This window comes from Ahaetulla prasina, chromosome 5, assembly GCF_028640845.1.
Source record: "Ahaetulla prasina isolate Xishuangbanna chromosome 5, ASM2864084v1, whole genome shotgun sequence".
Classification (NCBI taxonomy): domain Eukaryota; kingdom Metazoa; phylum Chordata; class Lepidosauria; order Squamata; family Colubridae; genus Ahaetulla; species Ahaetulla prasina.
This window is the reverse complement of record NC_080543.1, coordinates 103,553,413-103,566,878: the sequence shown is the minus strand read 5'-3', so window position 1 is coordinate 103,566,878 and position 13,466 is coordinate 103,553,413. Positions and strand designations below refer to the sequence as shown.

The window sequence follows — 13,466 nt, the reverse complement described above, 5'->3', positions numbered from 1 at the left end:
TTACACATTTGTATCACTATTATGTTGAAGGGCAAAGCTTGCCATGTGAAATCAAAACCCAAATGTAATGATTTTGTGCCACTGTGACTGGAAACAGACCCTTGTGTCGATACATGATACAGTCATTTGCTTAATCATTAATGTTCATAACAGTGGCTGCTTTTGTTTAGCTCTCCATTTAGGCTGAGTTGACTCAACTTACCCAGTTATCACTACCGTATTTTTCAGAGTATAAGATGCACCTTAGTTTTTGAGGAGGAAAATAAGAAAAAGGCTGACTGGCAGGTGGATTGGCCTCCGGGAATATCCCTAATCGTCTGTTCCTAGAGGTGAATTTTAGCAACAGGTTCCTTGGTTGTGAGCTCTGTGCCTTGCTTTTTTTTCTGCCTCTGAAACTTCTGAAACTCAATTTCAGGAAAAACTTTTTTCTGCCTCTGAAAGCCTCCAAAATAGAGCTTCAGAAAAAAAGCCTCTGAAGCTCTGTTTGGGAGCTTCTTTTCCGAAGCTTCTTTTCTGATGCTTTTTTCAGCTTCTGAAACCTCCATTTGAGAAGCTGGACAGGGCTACATTTGGAGTATAAGATGCACCCAGATTTTCTCCCTCTTTTTTGGGGGGGAAAAGTGCATCTTATACTCCGAAAAATACGGTAAGTCATAGTAAACACACTCATGAACCAGAAGTAGAAGTCTAAGAATGCCCCAGGAAAATGGAAAGTGTTTGTTTTGATATAAAGCCCAGCACCTTAAAAACAACAACCAGGACTGAAGTCAGCTGCTAGCTTTCTTCTCTTCCCTTCCCTTCCCTTCCCTTCCCTTCCCTTTTCCTTTCCTTTCCAAGAAATTTTTTTGGGGGGAAATTTACTACCTCTTTGTGCCCCCCTTTCCCATAAATAACATTTCTTAGAGTCTTAGGTTCCTTTGCAAAATTTCACTGACACTAATGAAGATAATCTGCTTGATGAGCCAAAAACATACTCATGAAAAAAGAGACACAAATGCCATCATCCAAAAGATTCATCCCTGACAGGATGAAGAAACAAGGAGTAATCATCCCAATTAAGAAGTAAGCAGTTACACCAGGGACATCTCAGATAACTTGCAATGCATGCCTATCAATTAAGAAGTGATGCTTATTTGTAAAACAGGACTCAATATGTGATTTGTGAACTGTCAGCTAGCCATCATTCAATACTTTCTACCTCTGACACATCAGACAAAGAATGAGAATTCAGAAACAACATTTCTGCTCTAAAGACGACTTATAGAAGTCTTCTATAAGATCCAAAATAACTCATAAATATAGCTTTTTATTTTATTTTATTTTACTATTATTAGAACATGGGGAAAGTTTATAATTCTATTTGCACTGCATGCAATGTGAAACTTAATGTATTCCTATTTCATACTTCCAGGTTGTTCTTTCTCATAATAAATATAATTGTTAGGTATCACTGTCTAGAACTTAGTGTTCTTCAAAATTAACTCCTATATTTCACTGCTTAGTATTAGGCAAGGGAAAATAGATATAGGAACATTCTTGTAAGTAAAAAAGAGTTTTAGATATTCAAATTTAAATGACTTTTATATGAATATGCTACATTGCTAATGGTACAATGCTTCTCTCTGATTAACCATGGACTTTAAAATTTGCAACAGCAACAAGCAATTCTATAGAGTATATTAAACAGCATCTAGCATTTATTCCAATATAATCATAGAAAATTGCTGAAAAAGTAAAATATTATATTTATATTTAATGGTTTCTCCACAGTTTCATTCATTATTAAATGTTCAGGATTTATTTATTTATTATTTCAATTTTGAGGCTGCTCAATTCCCTAGCATCTCTGAATGGCTCACAATTTGTATTTGTAAAAGCAGTTACTGCTACGTAATAATATTTGTTGTTGCTAGTTCCAATAATTTTCTACATCTGATTTTTGTTTTACATACATAGGCAACAAATCTATGAACTGCATTTACCAACCTAAGATAAATTAAAATGCCAAACACTATTTCATAGCACTTTAGTAAATGTTAATTTGCTAAAAGTCAGCCAGGAATAGGATAACCTGATGCAAACTACTGCAGTTTCTTCAACACAGGAATATACAATGCTGAGGGTATTGGAGGGAGAGGGGAATGGTGATTGGGTGAGGGATAGGGAGAAGAAGTAAGGGCTAATATTTGGCAATCAACTGGTGTACTAGATGAACTACTTCCCAAAACAGGCACTGTTAGAATCAAAAAGATCAACTAATGAATTTTTCCCATGTATTTCTGTTCTCTTCTACTAATTTGAAAATTAAGTAGCTTCTTTTAACTAGATTCTGAAGGTGCCAATCAAATTTTTTTGGAAATATACGTAAGTCTCTAGGCTACAGTTGTGAACAATGATTTTTTAAAAACATTTAAAATGTGGAGAGATTTTTTTTTTCAATAGTTGCATTTTTCTTTTACCTCTGCATAGGAAGATGCAGCTACAGAAATTTCTTTTTTCAAGTGACACCAAACATGCCTTTCCTCATTAGATCTGCCTGTTCACTCCAGTTTCAGACATACTTATGAACTTATAAATTACTCTGACACTTAAAACTGTTTGCACATCTAAAACATAGTATCTATCAAAATTCCAGCAGTGATCATTAACATCTGTAGAGTTGTCATTTGTAAAACTTAAGAATTTGAAAACCTACACAAAATATTGACCATGAAATGTCTTAGTAAAATGTTGGCTCACTATGGATTTTGGAAATTTCCTTGCTGCCTATGCGGTTATTTTTTTTTATGATAATGTGATTTAACAGTTCAACAGCAAGCATAATGGATGAGAGAGAAGAGGGCAAGAAAATTATATGCCATTTAATTAATAGCTCTTCCTGAAGCGTTGATTCAAAGCATTCTCAAATATAATATTACATAGAAGGTCATGTCTTGTTGAACAAAATCAGTATAACCCCTGTCCAACAAATCCTATCATGTTTTTTGTGTCAAAGAAGCAAATTATGTACATTGCGCAAAGTCATATATAAAGGTGATATATAAAGATAATAAAATAAATAAATTTGATGGGGCGATCTGATAAAATATTGTTAATTTGACATTTGGAAAGTCCCTCACAATTTCTAGGCAAACTCCTCTCAAAAATTAGTAAAATAGCAAAATGCAGAGAAATAAACTCTAATAAGTAATATTAATATTGTTGCTTTTATTTGTTTTAATCTGTATATTTCTGTATTCTCCCCAAAAAAACCAATTTGGATGTTATTATATAGAATCTAATTTAAATGATGATATAAAGTTATTTGAGGTTTTCCCCCTCAAAAAAATGAAATGTAGATTTTTCAAAAATTAAGCCATACTTTTTATTTTCTTGTTCTTTGAAAGGTTTGCATTTGAATAAAAACTATATTTTTACTACTATTGTGAATTGTGCCTCCTTCTGTAGCTCTGTTGAAAAAGAAAAGAGCAGTGAAATGTGTAAAAGTTCTTCATTGCAGAAGTAATGAATATTGCATAACTATTTTGTATTTGGCTTCAGCTTTTCAGTCTCCAGGGAATTTGTGCCTAGAATACTAATTGCTTTTGCTACATTAAGGCTATTCCTTACCCCTGAACAAAAAGCTTTGAAAGTAGTTTTGATATCCCTGATGTCGTATGTATTTCTCTCACATAGTGCTTGAGAATGTAAGCAGATCCCTGTGCAATAAGCCTTGTCTATCTATTCCAGCATTCTGCTTCCAGTGATGGTCCGTCAGATATCTGTAGGAATCTCACTAACAGAATCTCACTAACAGAACATGAAGTTTTGACAGAGTGAAGTCCTACATATTTGGAGGGCACCAAACCAAGAATGGCTTGGGCTGTGAGTATTATGGGAGAGCGCACTGGCCTGCAATACCAGAACTAATACGGAATCATTCTCAAAATATTGTGCAGGTGCCTCAACATCCAAGGCTGAGAAATTAGTACACAAAAATCATTACCATCAAAGACTGCAGGGTTAAAAACCTTAAAAATTATGTAACAATGGTTAGATTCCTAGAATGTTGCCATCACTCATCTTCATTCTAAAGGCTTCTTTTGTATCTGCAATAACAACTTATCTAAGCCTCATCCTTGAATATTCTGTTCTAAAACTCTTGAGAACTTGCATTCCTAGAGAGATTTATTGCCATGTCCAAGTCCAAGAAGCAGAAGTATTTTCTGCTTCTTAATCCTATCACCTGGTCAATATTTGCTCTATATTTGCTATATAAAATCATTACACATCTTTTCTTGGATTTATTACTTCTAAACACTATCTATATTCAATTCATGTACTGTATATCTAGAGAAAGTTGCTTTTCATTCCGTCCAAGACTTCTGTCTTTCTGTCTTTTATTAAGAAGCAGTAAACAATAAAAGTCCAGACTGAGTACAAGTCTTCAGTGGTTAAGTATGGGTCTTTGTATGGAATGGAGGAGCTAGGAAGGAGCAAGAAAGAAAATGATGTAACATTTCCAAAATAGCTTTGTCTGGCATGAAAATTAGATTCCCACTTCATCTTTAATTCTAACTGTTGTTGCTGAATGCAGATTGCTTTATGTCCAGTTTATTTTATGGCCTTCACTTTCTGCCATATTATACCAATCCCATATCAAACAGGGATAATACAAGATGTACTGTTTTAGCAATTTGGTTGGTAAAACCAGTTTGGTACCAGTTTGGTTCATTTGACCTGTCTCTCCAGCACCCACCTCCTCCCCGCCGCTGGTGGATTGGGGTGCCTCGAGAAAGCAGCCACCCAGCCCTCCCCCATCCCCCAGCCCACTTGGGCGACTCCCCCCATCATCTCTACCAGCACCAGCCCTGTCGCTGCCACCTCCGAGGGCACCCCGAAGGGGGAGAAGGAGAGGGAGCCTCCCCGCAGCGGCCCGCTGCCACCTCTGCACTGGGAAGACCCCCCACTCTGTCCTCAGGAAAACGCAGCAGCTGGGATTTTACGCTAACAACCTCCAAAGGGTGGGTGGCGGCGGGTGGGTGGGGCTACATTTGGTGTATAAGACGCACCCAGATTTTCACCCTCTTTTTGGGGGTAAAAAGATGTGTCTTATATGCCAAAAAATATGGTATGTTTGCTTCAAGATTGTTTAATTTTAGACAAGTTGTGACTTTTATTCTACATACCTTTTGGATGAGTTTAAAATAATTCAACTGTAGACTATCAAATTGGTGATAGCTGTATTGAGGGATTGATTGAGGCTCAATCCCTCCAAGACGGAGTGGCTGTGGATGCCGGCACCCCGGTACAGTCAGCTGCAGCCGCGGCTGACTGTTGGGGGCGAGTTAGTGGTCCCAAAGGAGGTGGTTCGCAACTTGGGTGTCCTCCTGGATGGACGGCTGTCCTTTGATGAACATCTTTGATGAACAGCCGTCTCCAGGAGGGCTTTTTACCAAGTTCGCTTGGTCCGCCAGTTGCGTCCCTTCCTTGACCGGGATGCTTTATGCACAGTCACTCACGCTCTGGTCACGTCTCGGTTGGATTACTGCAATGCTCTCTACATGGGGCTGCCCTTGAGGTGCACCCGGAGGCTACAGTTAGTCCAGAATGCGGCTGCACGAGTAGTAACGGGAGCCGCTCGCGGCTCCCATGTAACATCACCGCTGCGTAGTCTGCACTGGCTTCCTGTAGTCTTTCGGGTGCGCTTCAAGATTCTGGTTACCACCTTTAAAGCGCTCCATGGCTTAGGACCCGGGTATTTACGAGACCGCCTGCTGTTACCCTATGCCTCCCACCGACCCGTACGCTCTCACAGAGAAGGTCTCCTCAGGGTGCCGTCCGCCAAACAGTGTCGGCTGGCGGCCCCCAGGAGTAGGGCCTTCTCTGTTGGAGTATCGACGCTCTGGAAGGGAACGTTGTCTTACCTGAACGTCCCTTCTTGGAGAGGGGAAAACGGCCGTCAGGAATGGGTTAATCTCCTCGTTTGCTGATTGGACCGAGTCTTGAAACTTGTTGCTTATAGTCCCCGCCTTCACTTTCCTTCCAGCTTTTTCGGCGAGGATCCAGGCGTAGGCCCTCGTGTAGTACTGAAATGAGAAAGAATTAGTGCCCTCCCGCCCCAACCCCTTCTTGGACAGATGCCATGGGTGGGGCTGACGGCCGTTTTCCCCTCTCCAAGAAGGGACGTTCAGGTAAGCCAACGTTCCCTTCTCCCAGTCGGGGAAAACGGCCGTCAGGAATGGGACATACCCAAGCTCAATGTCCTACCGGGAGGGATGATGGCGTCCTGTCATTGTTGAGAAAGGACCGTCTGCAGGACACGTCTGCCAAACGCAGCATCGGCCGACGCATAGGAATCCACCCGGTAGTGTCGAATAAACGAAGAGGGAGTAGACCAAGTTGCCGCTCTGCAGATCTCATCGATCGATGCCTGGGCGCCCCAAGCTGCCGACGAAGCTGCACTCCTGGTCGAGTGTGCCGTAATATTGCGAGGCACCGGTAGAGACAGATTCTCATAAGCCGTGGCTATCGTAGCCCTGATCCACCTAGCGAGAACCGACTTGGTCACTTTTAGGCCCATAGAAAGTGGTTGGAACGACACAAAGAGGGCCTCCGTTTTACGGAACGATGCCGTACGATCAATGTAGATCTTCAATGCTCTCCTTACGTCCAGAGTGTGCCACACTTTCTCTAAGTGATGCCTGGGATTCGGACAGAAGTCAGGTAACACGATTTCTTGAGCCCTATGGAACTGACTGTTAACTTTAGGGAGAAAGGTAGAGTCCAGTCGCAACACCACTCTATCGTTGAAGAACTTACAGAGATCTTGTCGTACAGATAGGGCCGACAGTTCGGATATCCTGCGAGCCGAGGTAATGGCGATTAGAAAAGCGACTTTGAGCGACAGAAACCGAAGAGATGATTCCCTCAATGGTTCAAAGGGTGTCCTGGTCAGAGCGTTGAGCACTGCGTTCAATCGCCAGGTTGGAAAACGATGGACTACTGGAGGATTGATATTAGAAGCACCCCGGAGAAACTGTTGAATGTGAGGTTCTTTTGAAAGAGGAATGAGTGAACCGCATCTCAATACTGAAGAAATCGCCGCCACTTGTCTTTTGAGTGTATTGGTCGCCAGCCCGGCATCGAGACCTCGCTGCAGAAATGCCAGTATGTCCAGAACTGAAGCCTCAGGTGCTACTATTCCCTGGGACGAGCACCAGTCAACGAAGACGCGCCAAGTGGCCTCATAAATCCTCTTGGTAGAATCCCGGCGTGAGGCCAGCATAGTTGGAATGGCTTGGAATGGAACCATTGCCTTAGTTAAGATGCCCCGCTCAATCTCCACACGGCTAGACGTAACCATTGCGGATCGGGATGTAAGACAGGTCCCTGGTGGAGAGAAATCCGATCGTCCGGTATCCTCCACGGTTTTCGGATTGAAAGAGACATCAGATCTGCAAACCAGGGTCTTCTGGGCCAGAATGGGGCGACCAATATCAACTCCGCCTTTTCCGTGAGTAGCTTCCTTATCACCCGTGGGATCAGTGGAATTGGTGGAAAAGCATATAGGAGACCCGGTGGCCACTTGCTGCGGAGGGCATCTACTGACTCCGCCCCCCGAGAGCGGAATCTCGAAAAGAACCGAGGGACTTGATTGTTGGAATGGGAGGCGAACAAATCCACCAGTGGAAGCCCGAAGCGGTTTGATAACTCCTGGAAGTTCGCTGGGGACAATGACCATTCCGAATGATCGATGGTCCGACGACTGAGGGAGTCCGCCGTGCAATTGTCTGTTCCCGCAATGTGTTCCGCTTTCAAAGACCGCAAGTGGGATTCGGTCCAATGACCGAGGGAGAGCGTTTCTGTCATAAGCGAGCGAGAATGAGTGCCACCCCACCTGTTTATATGCGCCTTCGCCGTCATGTTGTCCGTGAGGACAAGGACATCCCTGTCCCGGATAAGATCCTTGAATGCCAGAAGAGCCAGACGTATGGCACGTAACTCCAGAAAGTTGATGCCATGGTGGCATTCCGAGGGAGACCACTTGCCCTGCGCTAGGTGTTGATCGAGATGCGCTCCCCATCCCGAAAGACTGGCGTCGGTGGAGATGACCACTCTCGTTGGCTCCCTGAAGACTGAACCTCTGGCTAGCGTCTCTGGATTCCACCAGGTCAAAGAGTCGGCCACTTCCCGTGGAAGAATCACCCGACGTCTTGATGAACTGCGTCGTTTCCTTTGATGTGGCAAGAGGAACCATTGAAGAGGTCGACTATGAAGGCGAGACCAAGGAACAACATCGTACGATGAAACCATTTTCCCAAGAAGCTTGGAAAGTTGATCTAATGGAACTGTATGTGACAACCTAGAGATACAGGCTAACTCAGCCAAATTAGCTTGACGTTCTGTCGACAAATAGACCATCGATTCACGTGAATCTATTTGCGCCCCTAAGTGTGTGATGATGGTAGAAGGAACTAAGTGACTCTTATCCCAGTTAATCGAGAACCCGTGTGATTGTAATATCTCTAAGGTCAAGGCTATATCCCTGTTTGCTCTCTCCCTTGAGGTTGACAAAATGAGAATATCATCTAGGTAAGCCTGAAGTCTAACTGGAAACCCCCGAATATGGGCCAATAGGACCGCCATGACTTTGGTAAAAACCCTGGGGGCCGAAGATAACCCAAAGGGTAGAGCCCTATACTGAAAATGAAAACCCCGAAAACAAAACCTAAGAAATTTACGGTGATCTCTTCTAATAGGAATGTGCAGATAGGCCTCCATCAAATCAATAGAAGCCATGTAATCTCCTTGTCGGATGCACTCTAAGATGGAACGTAAGGAGTGCATCTTGAAGCGGTGGTACACAATGAATTTGTTCAGGGCTTTCAGGTCAAGGATAGATCTCCATCCCCCCGACGGTTTGCTTACTACGAAGAGTCTGGAATAGAACCCCTGTTTCTGTTGATCAATGGGGACCCTTTGAATGGCCCGGATAGAAAGAAGGTGACTAACCGCCGACTCCACAATGGAAGAGCTGGAAGAGCGGTTAGAAACAGGGCAAGGCAAGAAAACCGTCGGGGGAGTGGAGATGAACTCTAAGGCCAGGCCCTCTCTGATAGTCTGTAAGACCCACCTATCTGAAGTAGAAGCCTCCCATTGGGAATAAAAATTAGCTAGCCTGCCTCCAATGGGTAGATCCGCTAAGATATTATTTGAAGCGGTTAAACGGTTTACCCCGTCCCCCCCGGAAAGGTTTACGGGAGGAGAATTTGGACCCTGTTCTGACCTGGTCGGTCCATTGGGAGCCCCCTCTGTACGGTGAAAATCTTTGTCGACGCGACCCGGATCCTCCGAATTCCTGGCCACGAAAGGAGGAAGAAGAAGAGGCCGCCGAGGGGCGAAAATAAGGTTGTTGTCTCAGTTCGCCTCTGCGCGACAAGGACGGTAGCACCTTTTTCTTGTCCTTAGTTTCCACTAGGATAGGGTCGAGAGAAGCTCCAAACAACTTCGAACCCGCGTAAGCGGAAGATGCCAGTCGCCACTTGTTTCTAGTATCTGCCTTCCAATGGCGCAACCATAAAAGCCGTCGGGATGTAACCGTCGACCCAATCGACTTAGCTGAGAACCTGGCTGCATTAAGCGTCGAGTCAGCTGAAAACTCCAAGGCTGCAATGACCTTGTTAAGGTCCTGGTGAGCTCTCACATCTGACGTTGGTAACCGGCCCTGAAGTTGCTTGAGCCACATTAAAGATGTTCTATTGAAAAATGAAGACGCTATTGAAGACCTGATGGCCCAGGCCGATGCTTGATGGGACTTGACCAGGGATTGGTCAGCCCTTTTATCTTCGGGACGAAGAGCCTCATTCTCTGGACCCGTCACATGTGAGACCGTTGTAAGAGCAACTACTGGCGCATCCACCGAGGGCACTTGAAGAATGTTCTCTAGATCAGGAGCACAGTTATAGAACTTTTTGTCTGTGGCGCTGGGAAGAGAGCCCGAACTAGGATGAGACCACTGTCGTTGTACCACATCCACAAACATCTTAGGTGCCGGAATGGCTTCTGCCACCACAGTGGGTTCCACAAAGAGATTAGTTGAAGTGTTGGGTAAGGTCTGCGGATCAGCAGAGTGAGGCTGAGAAGCCCCCAGTCCCGTGGTTGCCAAAGCTTTGAATAAAAGAGAACGGAACATGTGGGGTTTAAAAAGTCCCACAAATGATGGTTGGTCAGGTCCAAGGCCTTCGTCTTCCGACCATGCCTCTCCAGCGTCCTCCTCTCCTGATGAGGAGGCTTGGCCCTCCTCCTCCGAGGATTCCTCCCTATGAGGCCTGAACATTGCTGAAGCAGAACTTGCAGGTTCCCTCTGCCTGTCTCTACGCTGGGATTTGGAAGTAGATGCCATCTGGGGCTCCCGATGCAGGGATTGTGCTAACTCTTGGCGTACGGCCTGTTGAATCATCAACCCAAAGGACTCAGGAAGTTGAAATACTGGCAATGTGGGCAAACCAGTCTGAGGCTGCGGCCTAGATGTTGCAGTCTCTTGTGACCCAGTGACTGTTTGTCCCGTTGAACCCCCTGGGGTCTCTTGAAGATCCATCTCCGACAGAGTACGGAATAACGTGGTATTTCCCGTCTGGGCCATATGTGGGGGGAATGATCTGTCTGGGGACCAGGCCCCTGAATCCTGCATGGTCTGGATAATGCGTTCTGGTTCTGAGGGAGGTGGGATTTCTTCCCTTCCTTGCTTCCCTCCGCCTCTAGGAGAAGGTGACCTGAGGGTCCTCTTAGAAGCTCTAGAAAAGACCTTTTCTAGAGCCTTGTCCTGCCTTTCTTCAGCCCTCTCCCCCTTTTTGGCCCTGGATTTGGTTGCTTTCCGCCCCTTGGGTGGGGAAACTGGAGGATTTGATGAAGGGCCCTCACCTGGATCCACCTGGGCCCGGAGTTCAGGGGATGTATCCTCCAAATCTAGTTGGGTGATAGTGGCGTCCGCCATTTTGGAAAACTCCCGCCAATCTATGACTGTACCGGCCTACTCCCAATTTGGTTGCCGAGTCACCGGCTCTTGGGGAGGCTGCCGAATGAGGCCCCGCTGACTCCTTAACTCGTTGCAATGAGGCGGCAAACTTCAAACCATCCCCTGTCCTTAATATCTAGCCGCACTTTCCGAAACCAACCTGCCGCCTGTAGGCAGGGCGGGCCGCTCACCTCGTGGCTGCTGGCGCGGCACAGTAATGGCTCCCCGCGGCGATCCTGCGATAGAGAGAGCGGGACGCAGGCCGAATGGACCGTTCACGCCGCTTCTTCTGGCGCAGCACAGTAGGACTCCCAGCAGCAACCCGGTCCGTTGAACGGTAAAGGCAGCGAGCCTCCTGCCGGTAGAAAGCTTCAGGGACCTGCCCGTGAGCCTCTCCGATAGCCGCCTTGTCTTTTTGAGGCTGCGGTTTCAGCGCGTCGGGAACCTGCCCATGAGCGCCTCACAGCTGACCGGCGGGCCGCGAAGCCGCCGCGGCTTTCCCGGCGGCTAGGGAGTCAGCCGCTTCTCGTTATTAGCCAGTCAATTATACAGAAAATTAGAAAAAAATAAAATAAAATAAATAAATATACTTGAAGCAACAACTAAACCTCTAGCCAAATAAATGCCCGAGGTTTATAAACACACGACTGGTCCGAAGCAAAACCGAGTCGAAAAAGCTGGAAGGAAAGTGAAGGCGGGGACTATAAGCAACAAGTTTCAAGACTCGGTCCAATCAGCAAACGAGGAGATTAACCCATTCCTGACGGCCGTTTTCCCCGACTGGGAGAATGAACTTCCCCCTGGCCTACGTCAAGTGCCTGATCTTCGGACCTTCCGTCGTGAGCTAAAAACATATTTATTTATTCAAGCGGGACTGGCATAATGGTTTTAATAGTTTTAATTTTAAACTGGGGTTTTTATTGGGTTTTTTAAAATCTTTTATAATTTAAAATTTAAAATTTTAATTATCAGCCTTTTGTAATTTGCTAGGTTTTAATTGTTGGTTTTAATTGTATATGTATTGTGTTTTATCTTTGGCTGTACACCGTCCTGAGTCCTTCGGGAGAAGGGCGGTATAAAAATTTAATAAATAAAAAAATAAAAAAAAATTAAATCATATATTTGATCAATTTTCACCATGGCTGACAAAAAAGTAGCAGAAGAACCTTACTTATTTTTAGAGGAGATTTTGCAGTGTCATGACTGATATTTCCAAGCCAATGTAAGAATCACTTTTCAGGAACATTATGTTTTCATTTTAAATTGCCAATTATATGTGTGGCTACACAAATGACTCAGGCCTTAGATCAGAGCTTAAGCATCCTTTCTAAATAATGTAAGCTTCAAGTTATTTGGAACGACTGATGGATTCATCTGTTCATATTTTTAGATAGTTAATTACTGCTATGGTTTTCCAGATATTTCATTCTGTTTTCCAGTAATTATGATTAGGATTTGCAAGGATATTAACAATGCATTTCCTGAAAACATGGCATCCCTAGACCCAGGTGTATATGAAAACTACTTTCCAGTTAAAAACACTCTCTCCAAAGAATAATTTCTTGGTGGAACATGATCATCTTAGAATCATTATAGTATGGGAGAAGATCCGAATTTAGAAATAAAATTATTTTGTTCCTTTGATTTGAAAATCAGGAGGTACTCTGCTGTCCTTCTGAAACTCACAATGGCTTTTGATATCATTGTGCATGGATTTTTTTAGATTAACATCATGTAGTGAGCATTGGAAGCATGATATTTGATAGTATGGTTGCACTGGAAGGCTTTAGTTGAACACCCTGGCCATTAAGGAGTGAGGTGTTGCAGAGATCCTTTTTGCTTCTCCGCATTGATTAATAATCACAAGAGACCAGTGTTGAGATAATTTAGGGGCAACTGGAGGCAAGTGTCATTAATATACTGATGGTATCCAGCTGCATCATCCCCTATCAGATTAAGGTTCTGTGGAGTAACAGTTTACAGGATCTGAGGAAATTATCTCCTCTTAAATATAATCATTCTTGGGTGTTTTTATCAAAAGTCCACATAATGTTGGTAGTTTGCATGGACTCTTTGTGAACCCATATGTAGGGCAAATCAGAGTGGCATTCTTGGAGAAGCCTAAAGATGACACAATTGTGTGTATGTCAATGTATAAACAAGATGAACTATATATTTGCATTATTTTGCATCATTAGAATGCAAAATGACACAAAAACATAATTCACATCATTTGCGCAGTGATAACAAAACACACATGACATTATTTTTGATGTTGCAGTAGTTTCTACAGGCTAGGGTAAGCTGGGATGCTTTGTGGTAGCTTCAGTGGCTGCCAAGTGCAACTCTACTTCAACGAAGTGGCTATGTTCCTATTTAAATTACTACAATGCACTTTAAGTGTGACTGCCTTAAGAATGATACTGAAATTGCAGCTAGTGCTGAGTTGAACCAATACAAGCCTCTTCAG

General features: G+C 44.0%; 1 protein-coding gene across 1 annotated transcript in view; it reads right to left on the bottom strand.

Moving 5' to 3' along the window:
* Positions 1 to 13,466, bottom strand: part of NALF1 (NALCN channel auxiliary factor 1) — a 563,217-nt gene that overhangs the window by 394,441 nt on the left and 155,310 nt on the right. The gene's annotated exons all lie outside the window — the stretch shown is intronic.